The sequence below is a fragment of the Drosophila grimshawi genome, unplaced genomic scaffold (genome assembly GCF_018153295.1).
Source record: "Drosophila grimshawi isolate 15287-2541.00 unplaced genomic scaffold, ASM1815329v1 contig_311, whole genome shotgun sequence".
Taxonomy (NCBI): Eukaryota; Metazoa; Arthropoda; class Insecta; order Diptera; family Drosophilidae; genus Drosophila; species Drosophila grimshawi.
The window spans coordinates 23874812-23898584 of record NW_025063098.1 but is presented as its reverse complement, the minus strand read 5'-3'; the positions used below and the strand labels follow the sequence as shown (position 1 = coordinate 23898584).

At 36.2% G+C, this 23773-nt stretch overlaps 1 protein-coding gene and 1 pseudogene across 1 annotated transcript in view; both read right to left on the bottom strand.

The window, feature by feature from the left end:
• The window catches only part of LOC6568202 (protein tincar), a 68298-nt gene that overhangs the window by 27627 nt on the left and 16898 nt on the right, over positions 1 to 23773 (bottom strand). Inside the window, exon 3 of the mRNA XM_043214771.1 lies at positions 11188 to 11232. The gene's annotated coding sequence lies outside the window, so the exon portion shown is untranslated. The remainder of the gene's footprint in view (positions 1 to 11187; positions 11233 to 23773) is intronic.
• Positions 12851 to 13825, bottom strand: LOC6568204 (annotated as a pseudogene).

Here is a 23773-nt window from a genome sequence, read left to right as displayed (position 1 = left end):
AAATGCACACAAAAGATTTTGATTTATTTTATATTTTAAATCATTTCTACATATTCATTTTTTTTAGTGCATGTTAATTTCATAAGCACACACACATTGTTGATGATTTTTTTCTTTCGCTTTTCGCCTGCATTCCGAGTTAAGCTCGTAAAAACGCCGGGAATTTATCGCTTTTGAGTAGATTTTGGGGTAGAGGAAACAACGGTACTCAAAACATCGGGGGTTGTTATTGTTGTTGTTTGGTATTGTTGTGTGTTGTTGTTGTGCAATTGTAGTCAGTTGCTTTTGTTGTTGTTGGCGGTAGCTGTTGCATGGCTGAGTTTCGCAGTTTGCCACAGTGTATCGAAATTATTTGAAGCTAAACTTTGGCGTTTAAGAAAAATCGATGAAAAACTTGCCTTCCCCCCATAGGCCCACCCTTGGTGTGCACAGGTGGCTGCACATAAACATACACATATACACAAGTGAGACGGCGTTTGAATGGCTCAGGACACGGAACATTAAGCGGCATTTTGTTGTGACCAAATTGAGTTGCCTACTTTCCGGCAAATAAGAGGCAGAGTGAGTGGGGGCAGCGCACTTGAGAAAATGTTTTCCTTTCTGTTCAAGGAAACTGCGCACTTGACAAAAATGCTTGAAAACTGGAAAGCGCTTTGAGCTGCAGCTGATGTATGGCAGCTTTCGATGTATTCAAAGCTGCCACTCATCGCTTGGCTTTTGAAACACTTTTACGCTTTTTTGCTTACACTTTATTTATTTAGCATCGTTTGTATTTATTTTTTTATACCAATTTTTTTCTTTTCATCACTGTGAATTATTTTTGACTCAGTCAGTTCCGTCAGTTTCACTCCCAGCTCAAATTGGTTTTTTAATTAAACGAAACGAAACGAAATGAACTGTAGTCCTTATTCCCCTTGAACCCATTTCCGTGGCAGTTGAATGTTGAAAATTGCATTGCCAATGACTCGTGGAAGTGAACTAAATGCTATATAGATTCTCTTGCCTCTTGTTCATTTATATGCCAGTAGCGATGCTTCTAGCCAAACCACATGGAGAGCACAAAACAACAACGCAGTCAGCATGATGTGAAAAATTGCATGTACAAGCAGCAAAAATAAATGAAATAAGAAATCACGTGAGAAATATGCACGACTTGAAGTTACCCTATTAATGGTTGAATATACATTTCTGTATAAATATAATTATATGTGTAATTTCATTAAACCTATGCAGAGTGCACACAACACAAAAAAATATTTAAGTTGGGCATCTCGTCTTAAATAAAGTGATCTGGAATATGGTAAAACATTTTGATACCTTCAACACATTGAGATTTCTAGCATTTGTACAGCCGGTTTTACTGATGGACTTAAAGTACGTGTAAATGTTGATCAGATATCTGCAATACGTTATCCCTTAAATAATGAAATCAAATGCCTTGCAGACCCTCATTTCACAACTTTAAAAGAAAGGGTGTAGTTTAAACGAAGCTTTTTAACAAATCCAATGCAGCAGAGCGCACGGGCGAGCAGCTAAGTTAATTAACCATATTTATTGTTGTAGTCAACTCAACGTTGGAATAGATATTGCATTAGATTAAATACAGCCAACATAAAAACTAAGTAAATTACATTTTATAAATACGATTTAATTATTTCAAAGTTACACTGTGAGACAATGAAATGTCTAAAGTAGTAATTGAAGTTGAACTGCAAAGCAATGAAGGGTATTCCTAAAATTAATTCAGCTTATAGCACGAGCAATCGCAAAAGACAAATATTTATATAGCATTTGAGTCGCAATTGTCGGCAACATGGCTGCAATTAAAATTGAAATCAATGGCCAAGTTGTTTGCACATCAATCACTGAAGGAAAGCCAACGCTTTTCTGGGTCAATATGCCCGTTAACATATACGGGGCGTATGAGCGCAGTTAAAAGCATAGGCTTTGTCCAGAATAAGCCGCGTTGATATTGCCTGTCAACCATTTTAATTGATTTTATATTGAATGTGTGAGATTTTGAGCACATTGTGGTTACATTGATTACAACAACTAAGTGTAATGTGTTCGATGCAGTCATTTTGCAGCCAATAAGCTGTGAATAATTTAGTACATGTCTGAATATATTTGTTGACAGCAACAGCAGCAATAACAAAAACATTACCAACTTTGTGATGTTAAATATCGTTAACAATTGAAATATTTTCAAATATGCAAAACATGCTTTAGTGCAGAAATAAATTGGAAAATGATGTACTTTATAAGACTAGTATGTCAATTAGGCAGCACTTTGTGGCTACAAAGTGGGCGGTCTGCTCAGCATGTCGTGGATATCAATCAAAACGAAACATTCTCTAACTTAAGTATTTCTCATAAAAGCAAGAAGCAAAGGACCAAAAACCGCAACACTATAAAGATAAGCCAAATGACAAGCTGGCAGTCAGACAAGACGACCGCACGGATAAAGGAAACGTTGAATTGCGAGCTATTTAGAAGTGCACATGCCAGAAACATTGAGACAAGACAAAAGTTGACAGCAGTTTTCAATTTCACTTAATGTCGGTAACTTTGAGCGCACCGCAATAATACGAGAAAGGCGAAATACGAGACAGAAATCATAAAATGAAATGTGAGCACACAAAACCAACAAACAAATAAAGCAACAGCAGTAGAAATGTATTCCTTCTTCCAATCCCGCTCTAAACTCAGTGCCAGGCTGCTGTTGGTCATATTAAACGCAAGCAAACAACAACAACGATCCAAACTGATGCCGAGCAAATAGCAAAGTGGATTGCAAGTGCGAGCGAGAACTGAGTGCTGCGGAAACCACAATTGGCAGCTGTTGCACTCTCGTCCAGTCAGCAGAAGCATGGGGTAGATGCAACCCCTTAGCTTGCCACATGAATGCCGATAGTTGTCAAAGATTATGACACGGGCATTCCAAGCAAAAGTCCGCTTGGCAAGGGGATAGCCAAGAGGAGAGAAGTTTCATAAACTTTCAAGCAATGCGCATATGTGCATAAAACTCAAATGGCTGATGCGAGCACTGAAACTAGGCCAAACGGCAGAGCAACTTCAGCAAGCAATCCAAAACGAAGCACTTATTAAATTCGGGTAGACAAACACATACATTTCTCATACTGATGTATGTTTTTTTGGTATATATTACTGAGTTACAGTAGAAATAACAATCACAGTATAAATAATATAATCGATTATATTTTTTATATAATTTATACAAAATGTATTAAAGCCATAAGTTAGCAGCCCATCAGCCGATAAAATCAATATTATTATTTACAAACTGCAAAACTAAACAAGAAACGATGCAACAAGAAAAATGCAATTATTCGACAGCAATGCTAAAAAAGTCTAATTGGGAATATTTACCAAATTTTAAAAAGATCTTTCTTTTACTCTGTGTTTTGAAAAGGCATGAAACCAAACTACTTCTTGGCTATAGGAATGTATGCCTCAAAAAAAATCCATAAAAATTATTGTTTGCTCTGCTGTCATTCTTTCTCTCTCTCTCTCTCTCTCTCTCTCTCTCTCTGCCATCCCCCTATCTCACTCTATCTTTCGATACTCGATATTTACACACTTGCCTGGAGCATCGCCATAAGCATCGGCTTCTGCGTCGCTTATCTACTTTAGCATTCACAGTTATTGGCAATGGACGGGCTGTAGCTGCGCTGATGCTGGGCTGTCTGTCTGGTAAAACGCCCATATAAGCCACTATTATTAAAAATGGAAAATACTTTTGCCAACGGGGTAGTTGCTTACTGCCTTACTGCCACGCAGGCAAGGCAAACTTTTTGATTGCAGTTTATGCATATGAATGAAGTTGTTTGGCTTTTAACTTTGCCAACAAGCAAAAGAACAAGTAAATAAAAAAAAATAAAATTAAAAAAAACCATTCTGAAAAAAGAAGTCAAAGACAAACTAAAGAAAACTATTGACAATTTGCATTGAAAAAAAAACCCTCCACAAAGCAAGCATGGCTTGTAATTAAGTTTACGATACGAATTGAATAGTTGACAGGTAAGCAGCCAAAAAAGGTAGGGGGCAACTGCATATTAAAACATGGTGACGCTCGACTAAATTGTGGATAAAAATGAATTATTCATTTGGCCAACATTTTACCAACCCGACGCCTCCGCACATCAAACCCTCCAGAGCTAACCATTAGGCAATGCATCAAGCGTAAAATGCTAAACTGAAATTTTGTGTTCAACAAATGTTGACAGCGTCGCGCGGCCAAGTTACGGTTACAGAAACACGCACCTCCATTAGACGACTCCGGAGACCGGACTCTAGAGTCTTGAGTCCGGACAAACCAAGTTGACAGCTGGCGCTTTTGCTGTCGCTGATGGAGAAAGAGATGCGAAACGACGAAGTGACGCGAACTTTAATTAAAATTCTAGAAGAGCGAAACAAGCACGGAAACCTACAACAGCAAAAAAAAAATTATGCGTATGAAAAAAAAGCAACTGCGTAAACTTCAAATTAGTTTTACATAAATTTACTTGGAAAAGTTAAAAAATAAGTTTGCCATTCATAATATTGTTCGCATAATTAGTTTCCATAATGCTTTTCGCATATCTTACCCATCGAATGGGCGAGGAAGAGGGAGATAGACAAAAATGAAAATGACGTAAGGAGGGGAAAGTGAAAGTGAAAGGCTAGAACTATGAAAGATTAGAGTAGAGAATGTAAATAGACTTTAGATAAGTGAGGAATAATCTGTAGAGTCAGAAATGAAATCTAATTTTCGAGAAATTAAAATAAAATTTAGAAATGGAAAAAGGAGTGATGATTAGGGGATGAATTATAAAAGAACATATTGAACGAATACTAAAGTACATAAAAATGCACTTACTCAGAGGGGGAGTGTTCTTGTCCTAAATAATACAAATTTAAAAAAAAAAAAAACATTTACTAAAGTTATTAATAAAGAACAAAATCATTAATAACTAAATAAATAAGTAATGAAGTCATAAGTAACAAATAATACATTTGAAAATATAAACAGAACAAGTATTAAGTATTTAATTTGAAAGACAACCAAGCTTTTAATTAAAGAAATGAATTGAAAGTGTCAATTCGAAAATTCCAAACTTGGAATATGTTATAAGAAAAATTCAATTAATAAAAAATGTAAAAATGTTAAAAGAGCAATTATCAAATATAGGAGATGTGAATTAACAACTACCCGGAAAGCAGCTCAATTATGCCCTTTCCCATGGATAACCTAATATGCATATTGCTCATTGAAATTGTGCTGCTTATGATATGCTCGAAATGGAGAAACCCGCAAGCGTAAGAAATTCACTTGATTCACTTAACGTTGAGGTTCTGTGGCATAATTTAAAGGGCCCCTTCCGAATTGCCGCTTCGCTGGTCCCGCCACTTGAGGCGTCGGCTCCAGTCAATTTCTTGAGTACAAATTCCACTTGGCCTTATGAAAATTAGATGAAGCTAAATCTTAAACTCAACCATATGCGCGGCGACTGCAAACATCCTTTTGAAAGTGCGAAAGTTAAGTGCCGTTAACGTTGATACGAACTGAATGAGTCATGAGTTTTTCCCCTCATGTAGCACATAATTTTCTTCAACCAAAAAGAAGAAAAGAAATGTGATTGAAAATGCGCCCGAGCAAAGTTTTTTGTTTGATGCTAAAAGTTTTTGCTGGAAGAGTTTATGAAAAAAATATATAATAATAATAAAAAGTGCTTATATAGGAGCATTCCAAGTGCAGACGCTTAAGGCAGACTAATTTTAGCGTCTTATCGGTGGCCCATTGTGATAAGTAAATTTATAGTCCACACTTATACACTCAAGCGCCCACACACTAGCACAGCACCACCCATTGGGACACACACAGAAAGTAACAAGAAGAGACGCAGGTTACACTGAAAATGGATGCTGGTGGTGCTGAGGGTGGAGGGTGGTGAGGTTAGATAGATGCGGCCCATGTCGTTATGGTAACATGAAACTTTTTTGGGGAATCACAGCTGGCAGTTGAAAATAACACTTATCGCCAGAACGCACAGCCCAGAAGTGGGCAGGCGGGCTTAAAGTGTGTTTGCCAACGAATATATATATATATGTATATATATAGATATAAGATCTGTGCTTTTTATTGGATTTTGAGACACACACACACAGAGAAAGAGATACATATGTATAACGAAAGAGCGAGCAACTTCTTCTCGTTTGTAGATTACTTTAAAACTTAATCCCTTCTTATTGAAAGCCAAACGAAGGATATTCTGCTGCATCTTTAGGTTACACAATATATGTTTGTGTATTTAAGTTCTTGTTTGAGCGTTTGGGTACGTCGGTGTGTGTGTGTGTGTGTTCTTGGCACGTGCTTCTTAGAAAATAGCTCCATTTTGTTGTTAGGCAACGGGTTGAACGTCGCTTAAGTTCCGGCCTAACGCATTGAGCAATTTATGACTTGATTACAATGAACATATTCATCTCCTCCACTCCCTTGTCCGGAGGGCCCCAAGACAGGGGTTCGGATTTCCATTTGCATGGCTATAAAACGTAGCGTCTTCTTCAACTTTGACTGCCGACGCACTGCTTGCCAAATTGCAAATAATATAATAATAATAATAATAATAATAATAATAATAACATGATAGACTTTTACATAAAAACTGAAACTGGGTGCGGTTACTGAGTAGAGATGGGTTCAGCAAAAATAAACAGCAGAGCATTAAACGTGGGTACAACAGCGACAACAATTCAATTTAACGCTTCATTGAAGTCAATACCGCATGGGCTTCACTTTATTTATTTACTTTTTTTTGTGTTTTGTACAAATTTATTGTTGTGCGCGTGTTGAATTAATTTTTCTTAAATTCTATGTATTTGTTTAATGTGCTCTGTGCGTGTGTGACAAAAAAAAAACGTTGAGAAGAGCCACTGCGAAGGCGTATACTTAATATGAGTGAAAACTTTTGATTTTAATTTAAAATATAACAATTTCAAGTGATTGATGGCTGACTGACAGCCTGCCCTGATTGACTTGCTGACCAACTGATATTCCTTTGTGTACAGCTTCAACAAATAAAGTGAGTAACTTGCTCAAGCCCAATGAAAAAGTCGCACAAAATACAATATAAAAATGAAAATGTCATGTACAAAAATTACAATCCAATTGCCATCAACACATGCACGTGTGGAAATGCCCCGCCCACCATGAACGCCTCAGCTGTAGACTGCGACTCATGCTCATAAATCTAACTAAAAGCATTACTCATACAACACACACAGACGCATACTTGCGCATAACGGCAATCTAATAAGCAGCGCCTACCTCTGTGCCATGCCTCCCCAAGAATTAGAGCAGCTGCAAAAATGTTTGGCAAACAAAAAAAAAAATAATAATAAAAAATAAAATAAAATAAGTTGCCAAAGCTTTGGTAGTGTCATTTGAATTTCTGCGCAAATTTCTTCTACCCAACTCAGAATCTTGTTTTAGTTGTTGTTGTTGGTTAGTCGAAAATGACGTGACATGCATAAATAATTGAGCTTTGCAGCACAAGCAACAACAACAGCAATAACAATGGCATTTATAACAGCAGCAGCAAAAAGGCAAACAAACAAAGCCAACGCCAAGCGGAAATGAAATATGGCGAATGGCAAAATGGCGGCACGACAGTCGCCATATTGAGCTGAACATATGAAATATTTATTTGCTGCCATATGGAGCAGCAGTAGCAAACGAGAATAAAGCAAATTATAAGGAAAACGACAAAAAATCTATAGATATATTTACAGCAAATAAGAAATATAAATACTATATATATGTTTGTATGCATATGGGCAAAGGTTAAAGTCAATACACAAATTCATTCTTATCGATCCCACTGAAATCAGGACTGTCAGCAGGTGAAAAAGGTTAAAAACCATTTGAGTGATTCATGAATGGCAATTAATCAGACAAATGGTAAGTGTGCTGCCATTGTTCAGCCGACATCAGCAACAACATTAAAGGCTCCAATCAATTTAAATGTCAGGAAGGAGCAATGAGAAATGCTAAACTCAATCTTACTATTTAGAACCGCAGTCGTGTTTATTTTAATATTAATATATATAATATTATATATATATTCTTTTTTTTTCAAAATTATAATTAATATTTATGTAGCTCAAAATCAATTCTTCACTGACTTAATTCTCGTAGATACTTATCTATCTTACAACAGACCCATCTAGCTTCATGTTCATAAAAGCGTCTAAAATATAAAGTTATTGTAAAATATTATAATCTTATTCTACTTAATTATTTAAGTGTATCTGATTCTTTAATTCTATTTGCAGTTCTCCTTTGATTCCACAAATGTACGTTATATTTATTTAGTTTTACGGTTCAGTTTGTCGAAAAGTTTGAAATAGTTTTTTGTTCTTGCCTTATAAATTTGTTATGTTTTATAAACTGTGCTGTGTATACAGATTTTTTTTGGGGGAGGTAATAATTTATATGCCAGTTTATGACTTCGTTGCAAACAGGAACAACTTTGCGATGCTCAATTTGTGCAGGCATTTTGTATTATTAATGGTTAGCATTGTTGAAGCTGGCAACTGGTTGGTTTTCAAAGGATTCGCTTTCACATAAATGGAATTTGTGAAAATGCATTTCCATTTGTCGAGAGCTCGAAAGGTTTTGCTTTTACTCTATTCAATTGTAGTGCGAAGATTTTGGTTTGCTTTTGCTGTGGTGACACATGCCAAATATTCAACTGCTATGAAACAGGAAACGAGCAACAGCAATAACAACGATGGCAGCAACAACAAACACTGCAATGTACAACAAAAAGAGACGTCAACCATTTTGTGGGCAGTTTGTGCACTCAACTGTACCATCTGCTGTCCATGTCTCCACTGTCACTACACTGTCTTCCCTGTAGTTCGTCTGTTTGCTTTTGTTATGCTGTATATTTTATGACTTGTTATTGCAGCGCCCCTACGGCCCCGACAGCCAAGCCTGGCCAAGCCTTAGAAAAGTTTTTACATTGGAATTACAAAAACCAACTTTAAATGCCCTGCAGACAAGAAAAGGGGGATTCAAGTTTTCTGCTAATATCAACGAAAAATCATAGTTCATATTTGTATTGTAATGCAAAGTATGTATATTTAATATAAACTTTGGATTTATATTGTGGCACATAATCTAAGTCAATTGTAGCACTTACTGAAAATATTGTTTAAATCTTAAACACGATTTCAAGTCATTCATTTTAAGGGAATTGTAATCATCTAATGGAAATAATAATGTATCAAAATATTTCATTTTTGAATGCTAAACGAATATTTCATATTACTTTCAGACTCTAATATACAGTACATATATATTTTAGCTATGTTAAATGTACTTCAATAATAATAATAGCAATTATTTTATATCTTGCTCAGAATATTTAGAGTAACATAAAGTGAATCAAACATTAAACTATAACATATTCACTTACTTGTGCCACATTCGTCTTGCTACGTTTTTCTTTTGCTAGTTGCGTTGGTCTTCATTTTAAAAGCAACAAATTTTTACGGACTGTATATGTGCGACGGCAAAAAGCAGCAGACCCAGAAACCCAATAGCACTTTAGCAGCTTGTATGAGAGCAAGCGAAGAAAACACAAATAAAAAAATGGAGATGTAAGGATCTACCAGCTAAGAGTGTTCACCAAGTGTTAGTAGGCGTTGTTTCTTGTTGCTTTTCACTTTTGTTAAAAGATTTTTACCTTTTCGCCTAGTTTTTAAAACACAGGAAAGAAGTATTTCTTGTATTCCGTTCGGTTCCCCGTTTTGTTTACGGCCGAATACAAAACAATGGCATTTTTACACATGAGCGCATTTCAGGCAAGATTTTACTGCAGATTGTTGGCTGCTGTTGTTGTCTTAGTTGTTCTTGTTGTTGACAACATGAATTCCGCTTGAAGTCTGAACCTGCTCTGCTATTGCCACGACTCAACTTCCTACTCGGACTGGAATTCGGACTCGTATTGCATATTTAATCCATTTGCTGTAGGTCTTATTCTCCGCTACTGACTAACTTCCTGCTGATACTCAGATCATTCTTTAGCTATCCAAAAGTGAAATATTGTTGGCATCTGGGGGCAACTTCTTCTGCCATTGCTACTTCCACTACTGCTGCCTCATTTCAACTGGCCAAATCATTCGATTCATTGGCTCGCTTCAAGCTTGAATCTCTTCGCTGGCTGTAGTTTGCCGTTCGCATTAGTAATACAAATTGTACTGGGAAAGTTCAACAAACTGCATTTAATCTGGAGCACTTCAACTAAAAACCAACACTCACACAGCAAGTCCACAACAGACTTTGAATTAAAATAAAATAAAATGGCGTCGGCAGCCATTTTGTTTGCTTTTGTTGTTTTTTTTTTTAGCAATTTAGCCATTTTGCGCTCTTATGTCACTTAGCTCCATTGTCTGTGGTTATTGTTGTTATTTTCACTCAATTTAAACTTTGCGTTTACGTTTAGTAACATGAAATAACATTCTATTTTATTTTATCACAGTATTTGGCAGAGACTTACAATGTATGACTTATAATCAATAATAATGTTTAATTTAACTGGATTAGGGAACGCTTTTGTATTCTTAACACGGCACGGAAACTAATCAAAAACTACGATTGCCAAAAAGGCAGACGAGGAATGCAAGTTTTTGAACTTCCAAATTGATTTTATATAATTATCGGATTCCATTCTGGAGAGCAAAAATAATATGTTTCCTTACAAAATATTAGTATGTTATAATCAGCAGCATATATATGAAAATAAGAAAATATATCAAAAATATATGCAAAAAAAGAGCAAGTTTGGAACATTATTACTGTTCTATAAATTGCACCACAATACAAAATGTCGATAATTAATTAAAACTCGCATTATATCGAATAACCTACATCTATTAAATTCTCAATAATTAATCTTATAATGCATATCACTTGAAAATTAATGGTGTTGACAACCATAAATTATGGTATCTGAAATTGTATGCCATTAAACTTAGCCAATTCCCATATTTAATAATAAATGAAATATACGACATGACATGAGTAGTTGACTAATTAACCTGCCATTAACGAATTCACTTACAATCGTAGCCATTAAAAAATGTATTTAAAATAATTTAGATTTAAAATTTCAAACATACCGTAGCACATGAATTGATCAATCAGCAATGCAATTTTATGATATACTGAAAATAAAAGAGGCAGAGGTTAAAATATATTAAAATTTATTACAATATATATATATATATATATATATATATATATATATATATATATATATATATATATATGTATATACATTTATCAAACTCAACTGGAATTTACAAATAAAAAATACATAGAGACCGAATGATTGAACCCAATTAAAATGCTAAACATCAGCCGATATCTCAAAGCAGCCTCGACTGGGAGCTTCCATTTAACGCCTGTGTCCATTATATTTATTGACCTTTTCTAGTGTCAAAAATGGCATCATAATCAGAACAATAAGTGGAAGAAGGAAATGGAAACACACAAATAATAATGACGGAGCTAATGCTCACAAAATGGTGGACACGGAGGACACTTAAGGCTGCCATTAGGAGGAATACGCTGGTTACAATTTATGGACCAAGGCGCTAAATCAAAAACTTTATGAAATCGACATAAAAAGCAGTCCTCTTCACATTGTATACTTTTGTACATATTATAGACGATGCTGCCAAATGAAGCGTTGCAAAAACGGCTCTCTGTGTCAGTCACTCTGGTGGTGGGTGCTGGGTGGTGGTTAGTGTCAGACGCTTGCGACTGGGAGCCACTTGGGCTGCCTGTTTCATCAAGTTAAACTGCTGACAGCTGAAAAATGCTGTTCAATTTGTTTCAACATTTTATTTTTCATCCTCTTTTGGCCCCCATTTAAAATGGTATAAAATGGCGGTTGACATTTGACATGCCCCTGGTAACCCTCGTGTCTGGCAAACCAAAAGTGAAAACAAGTGAGTAAAATAGCTGGTATTGAATACTGTTTGCTTTGTTCTGAGCTCTAATCAACTGAAAATAAACATCAATTTTTATCGAAAGCCATCCATTTTTGTTTCATTTTGTCTGTAAAAGCAGTTGTTAACTGCGGGTTTCCACAAATTAATACCCTTCACAGGAAATAAGGCAAATGTACAACATATTCATTTGAACTTGTCCAACAGCTGTTAAATGGTAAGAAGCTGACTTAATTTGTGTATTTTAAATATAGTTTATTGATTTATATTTATTTCATTATTTTGCAATTAAGTCTTACGGTCTTCAAACTCGAGACCGATTGGAAACTCCAAAAATATTGAACTCAATTCTATGTACATAAAAATTAGATATACAAATATTAAACAGCTAAATTTTCCTAAACTAACTCGGTAACAAACAATTAAACTGATAATTGATTATTTTCATACCTCAACTGCAATTTCAACAGATTGTCCATATGCTATTTATTAGCAACTTGATTAGAACAGATAAAATTGTTGAAAATAAATAATTGAATAATTACTGACATGAATATAGGAAATCAATGTGCTCGTTCAAGTGGTTTTTGCTATCACTTTCTAGATATAGATAGAATTCCTGTTTTTTTTTTTAATTTAAAGCAACACACACTTAAACACTTATGTATGATGAACTGTGTAGGGCTGCCGTCGATTTGTTTATATGCTAGTATATTTATTTCTTTGGTTTTTTAGGGTGCAGAAGGGTTTAAGGAATCAATTCAAGTGGGTCGAACAAATGCTTGAAACTCAATAAATATTGTGATTTCATTTGTTACATGTGTTTGGGACAAGATTTCTCAATGTGTGTGTATTTGGGGTACTTTATATTTTGGGATTATAGGGGATGCCTGATCAAACTGTTGGCAATTATAGAAAGTAGGGCGTGACATTTTGTTTAGGTATGACACGCTCGTCGTCTGGCATCGCTAGACAGATATGCTTAACATGCTCCTGAACGGTTCGAAAGCTCAGTATGGCGGCCACATTGCCGCAACGTTAACAATAGTTGGGTGCAGACCACACGGAACATATACTTGAGTCCCTCATCGACCAGCTGATGGACACGACAGATAAGACTGAGCTTATTGATGGCCATAAAATCGTTTGTCACCTTGCGACCAAATAACCAGCCGGCGCCGCGTGGACTCTGATCCCAAGCCTCAATATTCTCTGGATCGGACCAGACCAGGTCACAAAAAGCACCCTTACAGGGTATTTCAGAATTGCGATCGATGGTGCGTACTTGCTTCAGGGTCACAATCTTCGGACTGAGTCCGCCGTGCACACAGAGCACCTGTTCGTCGATGACTGCAGCAATGGTGAGCAGATCGAATACTTTACAGCAATATTTCCAACCATTTGAATTGCCATACTTACTGAAGCATTCGTCAAAGAAGCCCTACACTTTGGTGATCTGCCGTGTCTCGTGATTGCCACGCAGCAGCGTTATTCGACTGGGATAGCGTGCCTTAAGAGCCATCAATAGTGTAAAGGTTTCCAAACTATAGTAACCACGATCCACAAAATCGCCCATGAATATATAGTTAGTGTTGGGCACATCGCCGCCGGTGCTAAACAGATTTCGCAAATCGTAGAATTGTCCATGTATACCACCGCAAACTGTGACAGTTGTGCTAACTGGCTGCACATTACTCTCTTCCAGAAGTATGTCGGATATCATTTCGCACAGCTTACGCAATTCATTTTCCGGCAAATACTGACACTTCTGCACCATTTCAATCCACTTATCCACAATACCCATTATAAGCTTCACAATTGTCGATCAATAATGCTGATAATCGAATATTACGTATAAAAGATAATATATTTTGTCCACTTTTTACTACAACTTGACTTGAAATCTGTGATAACTTGATTTCATATTTTTATAATAAAAATAGTCAATAGTTGGTAATTCAATATCAATTTTGAAATATTTGCTAAAAGCTTATAATTGTTAAAAATAATTTTGCTGCATAGGCAAAGTATAATCACAATTATCTTTTGCGAAATGGGTATATTTTCACAATATAATTTTGATATACAATACAATTATTCTTTTAAATTATTAAATTGTTGTTTGTTCATCTCAATTCAGAATGTATAAAAATCCCCTTATCACTGCCCCACTCCCCTCCACCCATCACGTACACCGAACTTTACATAGGCGCCTATGTTCACGATAAGAACATCTGAAACATAAGACTTAACTTCAGATGAATTTCCTAAGAACTTTAGGAAACTTTTAATTATTTGATTATGATGTATGAAACGTGTTTAAGATGCAGAATACAATTTTGCCATTACCACCGCTCACACCGCTTTTTCACAAGCAAAGCTACATTTTTCGTTGTATGCCGTTTGTTACCAAGAGATTCGTTGCCTTCCGCTTAAAAATCTTTAAGAATAACAGAGATAAGATATTTTTATTTTTTTAATTCGAAATCCATAATTATTCTTTTAATTCGTTATACAATTAGAGCAACATGGTTTTATTTAATAGAGTGTTAATTTTCAAGAAGACAAATAAAATGATATATCTTTCAGAGTGGAATTTAATAGCGTTGAAAAACAAACAGTTTGTTATAAAAAGCTAGGCGGAAGCAAGTTAGGTACATGTAAGTGACAGATGCCTAAGTTTAACAAAGAATGTCATCAACTTAAGCGAAAGCATGGCAAAAACTTGATCTTGTGGCTGCCATAGAAATAACAGTGACACCAACAAAAACAAGAACAATAATCGCCAGCTGTCACCACCATTATTATGCGAGATTGCATAAGGTGTAGCATATGCTGAGATTATAAGACTTCAGACCAACGACATCATCAACGACAGGAACAGCAACAAAAGATGCCATCCTTGGTGGCCTTTTGAAGTTGTGCAAGTCAACAAATTGTAAATCCAGGCAGTTCCTTAACGTCAGGTGTGAAATTAAAGCTCCGCGTTTCCCACTCAAAGCTACAATTCAGAGGTTAACTTAAAGATGCCAAAATATGTTCAAGTTTTTGGCCTGCCACAAATATTGCCCGGTAATCTAATTAATTTCAAGCACACATAAACTTTCAGAAACTTTCAGAACTTCAAAGTCGATTAATTTCTTAGCCGTTTTTGAGGGGGAAAGATGGCTTTTGCTTGGTTCTGTGCCGGGAATCTATTAGGCTCTAAAGTTGTTCCGTTGCAGACACGCACACGCACACATTGATTAATTTTAAGACAATAATCATAAAGGCGTTGCCCACCTGACCACAATTTGTTGGTGTCCTGCACAGAAAAAGCACTTCAGGCACTGCTGCCATTGTATTCAAAACGCACGTGCCTTCTTATATATATAGATTTATATATTTTTGTATAGCATACTTTGAAGCGTCTTCAGTTTCAGTTAACCAAAGCACGTTATTCAAAGTCTTTTGGCCTGACAGAAGTTTGGGCTTAGTTAATTCGCTGGCTTCCATCGCACATTGCAACTTTAAGCAAGCCAAAGGCAAAGAAACTTAATCAAACTTGTGTTCCGCTTCTGCTTCTTCCTCTTATTATTGCTTTTGTTGTTGTTATTATTGCGTCTTGTTGGAAAGTTTGCTATTCGTTGGCTTTTTCTGTCCCGGCCGAGCTTGGCACGCAAGGATTCGAGACTAACGGCGGCGTCGTTATCTCGTTTAGTAGCTAGGGCCAAAAAATATCCCACCTGGTAAATAAACTTGCACAAACTGGTTTGCGTGTTTGCCTGTTATTTATAATATGCTTCATAACCCGTTAGAAAGGGGAATTTGACCACACTTGCAGGGCGCAGGCAAGCTGGCAAAAATTTAACATTTCAAGTTGCACCATCTCGACTTTTTGGCTAGCACGTTGCAGCGTTTAACTTTTAATTGGATTCAAGTTGATTTTATTTTAATGCTGTTTCATTTTAGTCGCTGCTGTTGTAGTTGTTGCGGCCGTCATACAAGCCGTAATACAAGCGCATAATTACAAGAATTATTTCCACTGACTGACCACTATTCATTTACATTTTCCCTATTTTCCCATTAACATTTAAGAGTTGCTCGCATAATTATCATCATTTTAATTACACTTTAAGCGTGTACTCGAATCCGTTAATTTTTCAAAATACTGCACACTTGTTTAATTAGCAATCTGAACTTGTAAATTGGTTATCATTAAAATGTGGAAAGTACCATTCATGATAGTTGAAATTAAACTTGAATTTAAATATATTTCTTCTGAAGTTAGCAGCCACTCTGTCATGTGATAATAATATGATATATTAATACTAATGTACATAGATTGCCAGGTAATTTAAATGACATTGTCACAACTTTAAAAGTTCGTTGACAAGTCGATAAAATAAATTAAAAACGTAATTGCATAAAAATAAAATCAAAATCAAATATAATTTAATTTAACTTCCGAGCAATCAACATAATGGTTAATAGGCACATAAAAATGTGCACCATAATTAAGTTTTCAATTTGAAAATAATGTCTTTAGTACACAATTTATATGCTTTTCAGGTACTTACTTTTCACATAATTATAGGTATATGTATAAATAAAATCTCAAATTAAGCTTAGTTTACAACAGTGACCTTTAGAACCAGTTTTTGTAAGAAATTCAGTTAAATACATAAATACAAAATAAAAACTGCACTTCATCTGCACTATGATTTACATCAGCATCCATAAACTCAAAACAGATTTCAGTTTATATATAATGCGCATAATTTGCCTTATTTCTCCTTTATTTGACATTTCATAAACTGCTTTCATCAAAAGTATTTAGAAAGGTTTTTTAAGGTTTTTAACTCTTAACAGATTCTTGTGCATAATGTTTGAATTAAGGTCATTGCATTTAAGGATTAAAAGGCAGAAATGTTTCGCAAGAGCGTTAAACTCTGCCAGCAAAATAAATTCCATAGCAAAAATTTCCTTGCAAGCAAAATTCCAGACACCACAAGAAAACTCCCAGCCACACACACACCCGCACACCCGTACACACACATAAAGAAAATGTGCCCCAGACTCAAGAAGTTCCTTTATTTCCGCATCACATTCCTAGCAGGCATCAATGTAAACACATTCAAAGCTATCAACAATTTATCACGGCAACTGAACGAAATCTCATTTGCAAAAGGGGGAAAAAGTTTTGTGAGCCGCGGGCAGGGGAAATCGAGGCGTCGTAGTGATTGTCAAACTGTTCAACGGCCGCCAGCGCTGCTGCAACAAACAAAGAAAACAACACACCAAGAAAGAGTAAGAGTAAAAAAAAAAAACGGAAGCTGCGACAAACGAATTTTATGTTTTGTGCCCAACACAACAAAAGGAAATACGAGATGGAAAAAAAATAAAATAATGTGAAAAACGCAGCATTTGTGCAAAAAAAAAAGGGTTTGAAGCTATCCCAAAATTTTTAGGCAAATGGAAATAAATAAGGAAATCTTGTTTATATTTAGCCCAGCTAAACAATTGTCAAAGGAGTAAGCAGCACAAAGTGCTTTCCATTTCACAGCAATCCATATATCAAAATCAAAATATATATTTGCTACTGGCACAATTTTCAGCATTTTGATTGCCTCAGCGTCTGGCTGCATGCTTTAAATTGTACTGCCATTAAACAGTAGTCGACTGAAGTACACAAAACACAACCCAAGCCATCGCATTTTGCTTCTGTTTCATTTATGAGGAAAATGAAAAATAATAAATTATTGTAAAAACCAAAGCAAAAATCAAGCGTGGAATAACAAAAACAATGGAATAAAAGCAGCCAAAGGAGCGAGAGACATTCACCGGAACTCACCTAAGTCCGATGCTACTAACTCATTCTGTTGCCACAACAAAAACTGTTGCAAAAACATTAGCATTTTCCAAGCCATGCGAGGACTGTTCTGCGTGACTGTTGTCTGTGTGTGTTATGGCTATGGTATTTGTGTGTGGTGTGAGAGAGAATAATGGAGACGGAGCCGTGCGAAATTATATTTTGTTGTCCGTGTCTGTGGCTGCACTTGCTAACAGAGACTAATAATGACGTCTGTTTTAAATATGCATATGCATAAGCTCTGATAATGAATTTAAAGAGTATTTGTTATTTATACGATTGATCTATGATAAATCCAATAATTGTTTACAATTATTTGTAAATTAAAATAATTTATTTAAAAATAATCAATGCGTAATGCATCAATCCATAGTTCTTTATATTTGATGACTAGATTTTTCACTTGTGTGCTAAGTCTAGCAACCAGTTTTTTAAATATATAATTTGAGACACCTGTTATAGACCTACAATTAAGATAAAAATGTTAAATTTTAGAAAATGTTTGCTTATGGCAGAGTAAGAGTAAGAACGCGTAAGCGTCGGTTCATGTCTCGACTTTTTATTGGCTTGCACGCAAATTTTTGTCAACACATTCACACACTTTACAACTCATTGCTGGCAGGCAAGTCAAAGAGGATTTGTCTTTTATAGTTATAGCGTCAGGACGAATTCCAGACAGAACCGGTTCTTGTTACTGGCTTTCGTAATTTTCTTTTTTACATGTTCTCTGGTGCACTCTCGTGCTTAATGCAGGCAAATGATAAATTTGCACTCCGTCTTTGTTGTCTGGCGCCGGTCGTCGCACTAAGTTTGTCCCGACTGCAGCAGCAGCAGCAGCTCTTCTGCAGCACAGATTGACTGTCCCCGGGTAGGTAAATAGCCAGGGGCATGGCATATGCAAGGGACATGCCAGCCAGACCAACTTGAAGCGAGGATTTTGTTTTCAAAGTTAACGAGCCAACGAGCGGGCCAAAAAGTCGAATTCCGCAGTCAGTTTATAATTTATGGGCGCTTAAACTTTGCCACGAGGTGAGATGGGCCAACAGGAAAACAAAAGAAAATGTAGCACCACAAGGAAATTTGTCTGAAAAATCTTGCAGGGATTACAATGTTGCAAGAGGCACATAGCTAAATTAATGGACGTGCAAGGCTTTCGAATGTTTAAAGAAATGAAATGCGAAATTTGTTTGTTTTTTTTTTATTTGTTGTTTATGCTTCTTTTTGGGACAACACCTGGCCCACAACAAATCTGTAACATTCCATCACGTGTGTGCCACACATGAGGTATCATTAAGGACACAACCCTTCTTTGCCTCTATTCTATTAGTTGGCAATTTTCACGCCTCATACGGAACGTGAAGGAAATGAAGCTTTTAACTGACCCCTCTGGCAAAAAGGCGGCAAAAGCGGCCAAACATACACAGGATCAAGGTGACCCAAACAACAACACACCTTTTGCACCTTTTAACACCCCCATCCCTGCCCCCGTTCAGCTTGCAACCACCGTTGCTGTGTGGCAGAAAATGTGGACGCATGTGTTCGACACACCCCGAAACGCATTCGAAACATCAATAAATTAAAGGTACAAATGTAATTTCGTATCCTGTGCGCCGAAGGACAAGGCAATAGCAAAAGCAATCGCAATAGAGCAGTTGGAAAATAAATACGTTTCATCTGGCCAAAAAGTTCAATTTCAGGTTTGCCTTTAACGACAGCTTGTAAATAGATTAGGGTGTTGCTATGCCAACGCCTCAAAATGTAATTCTATGCCAACTCTGGCCCACTGGCCCTTTTTCGCCCCAGTCTCAGCTTGGACATTACCACTTCCAACTAGTGGCTATATTTTTAGCCATTTTATGGCAAGCATTGCTCATATGGCTGAAAAGACTGTCAATGACAGTTGTAATGCAGCAACAGATAAAATTACAGGACAGCGGCATAATATACCCTTATATATAATATATACTCTATTGCATGCTTTCCATGATGGAAAGTTAATAATCTCTGTGAGCTTGTCTTTGCTTTCAATTATGTCTTGTCTTATGTGCATGTTGTTGTCGTAATACAAGTCATCAAAATAAATAAAAACATCATTTCAGTTACACATGCATATATGTAAAATTATTTTAAATTCAAAATAATACAAATGCCTCAATCGATGGTTTAAGCTTTTACAAAATAGAATAGAATTTTGTATTCATAATAATTTTTTCATTTTCAAATATTTTATTTTTCACGTGAAAAATAAATATATCATATTCTATTGTTACTTTTAGTTGACGGTATTTGTAGAATTTAAACAAATATTTATGTGCTCCTAATAACTAAACATGAATTATTTTCGGACAATTTATATTTTAAAGCTTTAAATTTAAATTATAAACAGCAATTTGGTTAAGCTATTGAGAATGTCAAAGACTGTCGAAACAATGTCAGCTAACAAAGCTAAGAAATTATTTCTAAAAACAAAAATATTTTTGTAATTTTCAAGATGATGTGCGTTTCTGAAAAATAGTTAATTGAAAGATTTTCTGATTTTAAGAACATTTTTACTGTTGATTTTACTTAGGACAATTAAGTGTATATATAATCAATTCAAATCTGTATGCAATTATGTCTATGCTACAAATATAGCGTATTTAGCATCCTGTTATTTTATATATATCCCATTACCCCGCCTTGTTACAAACGTTTTGTAGAATAGAAGTTACGCCTTTACTTATTAGTAACCAGAAGTGATTACCCATCAAGACAATGCAATCAGCAACATAAACCTCAGTGGTATCTGCTATTTGTTACTTAAACACCTCTTTTCCATTCATAGGACAGTTGCAGAGGTGTACAGAAGAGGGTAGCTACTAACCCTCTAGGTGCTTCAGTTGCACACATCAAGCGCACATTAAGAGACTGAAGAGCTGGTGCTGAAACTGAAACTGAGGCTGAGGCAGAGGCCGAGTGAAAGGCGACGAAGCATATTGAAGCCTCGACAGGTGACTGAAGCCAGGAACAACCCCAACAAGCAGCCATTGATGAGACGGCTGAACAATGTGAAATGAACGAGATGCACAACCCCAAACCACAAGCCACAAGCCCCAACCCGAAGGCTAAAGTACTCGACTCAATCCTAAGTGCGTAGTTGGGCTGTCATTTTGTTTTATCACACGTTACAAGCAACTTATGAGTGGGATATGGGGTATAAGGGGGTTTGCTGCTGGACACCATGAAATTAATGGGTCGGAAAGTGTTGAGATTAATCATGGCCGCATAAAAACTGTAGCCTGGCCATCGCCGACTGGTGACGGAAGTGGCTCAGTGTCCCGTTCGCATTCTGTCGCTAGCTGCAGCTGCTCATTAAGATCTGGCACAGGCAAAGCCAAGATACTCGGCCAAAAGGAATCTGGGCCATTTAATCAGGCAACGCAAAACTTAAAGCCTAAGCAAATGAGCCGTGTCGAGAGACCAGCTAAAGGGGAACGTGTCAACTGATGAAGCAGCCGCACAACCGGGGGATAAGTTGCATTCACTAACATAAAAGCAACTAAGGAGGGTGGACAGAGGAAGAGTGAAAGACTGAAAACCCGGACAGCAAAAGCGGCGACTTAAAAACATCTGATAAACGAGACTTTAATCTAAAGTCGAAACACAAAACGGCTAATAGGAATTTAATAGATCATTTTCAAGTCGAAACTTAAATGCTCTGCGATTGATTTTTAGGTTTGATATGTTTATGTTTTATTGGTGACACAAATTATAATTATTATTTCATATTTTAAAAAAATGTTGAAGCCATAATAATTTTATCGAGATGGTCCTAGAAAGTTTTATTTGATTTATATAAATAACAAAGAAAATATCATAATTATTTATACATAAATACATTATTTGTATTTATTATTATTTTTTTTATAAAAGTCAACTACCGACTTAGTAAGAGATTTAAACACTAAGAAAAATCGTGTAAGCTTATTATGATGACTTAACTATAAACTAGCGATGATTTAAATAAATGTAAATTAAACACCTAATAAAAAAACTCTGCAAATAATTCCAAATATTGATTTTATAATTTAACGATAAGATTACATGAGACTACTGACTTCAACATTCCATTTGTTACCCGCTTTCGATATCTATAAATTATCGAATTCAACTCTATGATTTAGTTCCTAATAAGTTGGTTATTTATAAATCATAAAATTTAAGATATGGTTATTTTATACGGATATAAATCTTTTTTTTTTTTTAAACAACACTAAGGCCACCTAAGTTATTTACATTAACAGAGCTCTTACCGCAAGTTTTATAGGAAAACCTCGATTCAATGCTCAATTCAGATAGTCAATGAACCATAAAAATGCAAGCCATAAAACTTTTCCTTCTATGTTGATAAGTACTATATGATTTATGATTATGAAAACATTTTCCTATTGGGTTGCAAGAGACAGAGTGGAATGACTTTCGGGAGTGTATACAGTAGGAGAGTGGGGCATACGAAGATACAGATAAACAAGAGCAACGGTCTACGGCAGAGAAAACATAAATTACGCCACAGACGACAACACACACACAAAAAAAAAATACGATTTTGAAAAACTTTTGTGTGAAGGCGGGACTGGCCATAGAGAAATAAACAAAGAACTAAAAAAAAAATGTGTTTAAGGCAACTTCAACGGCTACTCAGTAATGTGAATTAAATAGGTTGGTGGGGAGGAGGTGAACAGACACAACTGTCATGATGTGTGAGTTATTTAGTACACGAACTGACACATATAGATAGAAGCACAGCCAACTGTCACAGGCATACAGGTATCTAGATACATGCGCACAGATAGGCATTGGAGCTACTGATAACCACAATGAGGCCAAATGATTGTTAATGATGAGTTCTGAGCCTCGTATGTGGCCCCAACAAAGAAAGGTGACTTTTTGACAACTTCATGGCAGAGTGTTGGCCATTACAAATTGTAATTGACTTGCGGGCTGTCCTCGAACATCCTCGGGCAGTGATGCTCCTGCTCCTGTTGCTGTCCTTTGCCATTTGAGTCATTTTTCGGTTTCAGTATTTCGGCTCACAGTCGCACCATTTTGTGGCTCGTTTGTCACTCGAGCCAAGTGCAAAAATGATAAATATCTAACGGTCTGTAAAGCAAGACACACACACACACACACACACACAGTACATATACCAGAGCACCGCAGGCCTTCTGTGCTTTTTCTCATTTGCACTTGAATTCGGAAATGTATTCAAATGCCTGTCGAGTTTTGATCTGGCCTTACATCCTTTGGCTATTCCATCACACAGCCTCAACCTGATATTTCATATATATTGCAGTGGGGCTGACGCAACCACTACGCATTTATCGCATCGATTTAAACTGCCATTACCTTTGCCAGCATCCCCATATCTATCTTGGGAATCTACTGCCATCCCAGTCGCTCTGGCTGTCCCCTCTGGGCCAGTCCATAACTGAGCACGTACATTTCAGCGTCTGTCGAACATTGCTGAAAGTTGAGGAAGCGAATGTTCCACTGCACAGTCTCAGTCAATCCATTTATTGGCAAAATGACGTACCGGTACCGTAGCTCACTTGCCCCTGTCGTCTCCCCGTCGCCCATTGAACACATCTCCCACACTTTTCAGAATCCGACACACCACCAGCTCTTGACAACTGTCTACGACGTCAGCAAAGTGCTGGCAATTTTTTACTGATCGGGGAGTTAGCAAATTGTCAGGAGTTTTGAAGTTTTTAACAAAAGAATTTAAATTAATTTTGAAAAGCATTCAAAAACTCTAAGCATATATAAAGTGCTTTGTCCTAATTTTAATATCTTTAGTTTCGACTAGTCTAACAAAAATACACCACTAACAGTTTTAAATAGTAAATGTTAAAACTTTTCTTT